Source organism: Sparus aurata, chromosome 9, assembly GCF_900880675.1.
Source record: "Sparus aurata chromosome 9, fSpaAur1.1, whole genome shotgun sequence".
In the NCBI taxonomy this organism is placed as follows: Eukaryota; Metazoa; Chordata; class Actinopteri; order Spariformes; family Sparidae; genus Sparus; species Sparus aurata.
The window spans coordinates 3687883-3691758 of NC_044195.1; positions in this window are offsets into that span (position 1 = coordinate 3687883).

Consider the following 3876-nt stretch of genomic DNA (forward strand, 5'->3'; position numbering starts at 1 on the left):
TTACGACTGTTGTAAAACCATTCCCAGTGTCTAAGTGTATTCCAGGTAACTATTTCATGAGGCTGGTTATAATGAAGCCAAATGGTAAAATGAATGGTGATTACAAACTTTTGAACAGTTGTGTATATTAAGCAATGCCATTGGTTTAAGCTAAAAGTTGATAGGTGGTAAATCCTTCAATGATTTAAAGCATTGAGGAAGATAAGGCAGGGCCCCCTAGCACATATGGATGAAATCTTATGATAGCCTTAGAACATAACATTCCTGTACTTGCCTTTTAATGCCACTCTGGCAGTGCCTGTAGAATCTGTAACAAGTATGAAGAGAGAAATTAAACCATTTGACTGGATATACTGCATTTGGTTTTGAATTTTGAGTGTCTGAATTGACATGAATTCTTTTTAAAACATACCTTCAGGAGATGGCCTCTGGAGTAGATGCACGGGACCAAGTGGAGAGAAGGCCAATTCATCTCCAGAGAACGATGCTCGAAAAGGGACACTGGGGTGAGTCAACTTGGGGGAATTGGGGCGTTGGAGGGTCTGATATATCCCTCGGAGGTGATGGTTGGCTTGTCCTGACTGGCTTGTTGGGTTGCTGGTTTGTTTAAAGAAAAAAAAAGATGTGTGTGGGGGGGGGGGGTTTAGAAAGGTGGTTAGGGGCAGATATGTGCATAATACATAATTAGATTCTCTATTCTCTGTAAAAGCTTACTTTGCTATGCACACACACACACACACACCACAATATGGCTAACTTTACCTGGAAAAAACACTTTGGGGGCTTTGGCGAATCTGCGCACATCCTGGGGCTCCTCATCCTCATCCGAATGATAAATTGGATTGGGTCTAAAAGTAAAGAAGGGACCAATGAAATTGTCAACTTGTCAACACATGTCAACAAATTGTTTAAATTGCATGTGTTAACAGCAAATGGTTGAAACCACTTATATGTTGCTGTGGACAAAAGCATCTGCCAAATATAACATATGTGTGGAACTGGAAATGGACATTCATTATTACCTTCTTTTTCTTTTTAGGTGGCTCTCCCCCTCAGACTGGATGTCGGTGGTGTCGCAACCATTAATATATCTCTCCAGGCTCCTCGCTGCCTCATCATGACTATCTACAAACACAGAATAACAAGTACAGTCAGAGAATATTGTCAAAGAGGGGTATGATTCTTATTGTCAAAAGCAAATTTGAGAACACCCACCACGAGTTAAGAGGAGACGGACTGGTTCATATGTGTGCCATCCATGTCCAGGCTGCTCTCGGTTCAGGATGGCAGCATTTAGCCTAATAGAGTCCTTGGGAGGGTATAGGGGCCAGAAGACTTTATCCCCTTCAACCCATGTGTTAGGCACAATTTCAGTTGCACCACTGCTGAACTGTATAATGCACCACTGGGTCATTTTTTTGTAAGACTGTATAGAACAAAAAGCACACCAAAATTAACTTAGAAACTGATGAATGATCAACTGATGAACTGGTGAATGGATGAACTGATGAACAGATGAACTAACTGCATGAACTGATTTGGACATTTTGGACATTTTAATTGGTATGAATGATGGGAATGGCGATGAACTGTGTTTTGTCAGGGTAAGTATGTACTTTTTGCCAATGTGCTGAAGCCTCGTCACACTGACATTCTTGCTCAACCCCCAAACTGTATATACCCCAATGTTTGCAGATGGAAAGGGATACTGACCATAGGACTCCTTCTTGGTAAACTTTCGAAAAATGATGTAAGTCTCCTGAACTACTCTGACAATGTTTTCAACAATGGTAATGTCATTACAATTTGAAAACAGTTATCCCCAGACCTAGATGATAATGTGTACTTTTCCGTAACGAGCTTACGGTACTGATCTCCATAACTCAATGAAGAAATCAACGGACCATCATAATGAGGATGCATGAATTTTTGTCCTTTCTTCACAGTGTCCGAGGTCGGTGCAGGTGATTCTGAGAGCCTTTTTACTACTTGCTGTAAAAGGCAAGTGAGGCTTGCGCAATAGGCGCTTCAGTTGTGCTAAAAAAATTCTCATACGGAAATGCAGATATGTTGTCCAAGGGACCAAACGGACGGTATTCTGATGCCAAGTGTGTCAGCTGATGGACATTGTAGGTAATTTCACCTTTCCCATATAGCTGCCCAAAGTGAGTTACGAATGATGTCAACAATCCCTGAGCGCAATCAATCAATTCCTCTGATGTCCCAGAAGACAACAGCAGATGCATGGCCACAGAAAGTAACATAAAGTTTTCATAAATTTCAAGGGCAATGGTATTTTTCAGGACTACTGGGCCAGCATAAAGCATGAAATATCGAAGCTCTGTAGCCTTCCACCGATCTATTTCAGAGAGGTGCCTGGGTTTCCGGCTGAACTCAGAAGGAGTGTAAGGTCCTAGTCCCTTCAATTTAACTGAAGTTTAACTGAACTAATTTAAGTTGCCAGTGATTTGCCCCTCATCCAAATATATAGCAGCTTCCTGGTTACCCCAAGACAGCACAAGTGCATGTAATCTAATGGGAACATTGTCACCATTTTGACCAGACTACCTAGTGGGGACAGTGTTTGCTTTAGGTGGTGTTCATCATCAGTCATAGAGTTGAAGTCTGTGTCTGTCCTCAATCTAACATTGATTTCCGGATCTCTTGTTGTGCCATTCACCCACTTGGAAACACTTGCCGCAGCCTGAATAACCATTGTGGCTTTTTACATTTTTAATAAAGGCTCGTGCTGGTGCATCACATATAAATGAGCACACTTCTGCCATTATCTGCTGCCCATTGAAACAAATGCCATTTTTTAGAATGCCACTAAGGTCCTCAATAAATGGGCCCAAGAACTCAAAGACACTCTTTGGTTTGGTAAAGCCACAGAAGAGGCCGACAAGGAATGGCGATTTGCTGTAATCAGCATTAATGGTTGCCAGAATGGGCCAGAACTGAGTTCTGCTGCTTCGGAATAGTGGTAAACCATCTATACTAAACTGCAGCTTAATTGTGGTCAAACTAGCAGGCAGCTTCAAAGAATTAAATTTTGACATCAATCCTGTGGCTAGGCCAAAGTGGTAATATTCCCCACCCTCCATTTTCTTAGTTTTTATTTCACCTTGTGTCTTGAGAATTGTCCGAGCATCTCTTGGCAATTCTGGGTGAAACACTCACAAAATGCTCAAGAGTGCAGTCAATGCTGCTAGTGAGACAGAAAAGGAAGAGGCCCAAAATCTTAAGACTCGTCACTAACTCTGATGTTGGAGCTTCAGCATCAGAATCCTCTGATTCTGAATCAACAGGCCTAGCTGATGGACAGTCATGAACACTGTCCAATGACACATGGGTCTCACTGAATGCTGACCTCTACTCATGTTCCCCTATACTTGGTTGGTCCACAACTGAGTGGCTAGAGACTGAAACACCAGACTCTAATGCTACACTTGGGCATTTAACATGTTCCAGTTCTGCGACAGAGTGGCCTTGCATTTTGGGATCAGTAAAGGTTTTCTGAAACTGCTGCAGGATTTCTGACTCTGTGGCCCTAAGCATTGATTTAATTTTCCTCCTCTTGATGTCTTTGTGCAAGGTGTGTGCAAGTTGTTTGTAGAAATGAAATAAAAAAATATTGTTCTGCTTACTTTGTGTACTGTAGTGATCTGTAAAAGAACAGAAAAGTCAGTGTTAACAAACAGCAATTAAAATACAGACAGTGTGATTGTACTTTATACATATATACTCAGGTAATCAAAAGGTTTCCCCGAATATTTCCCCAATATTTGTATCTGCTGTATCTTGTATCATTACTTTGTTAAGAAGTCTAGACACACATTTATATATTTTCTTTATTGTTATTATATTTAGATTGTG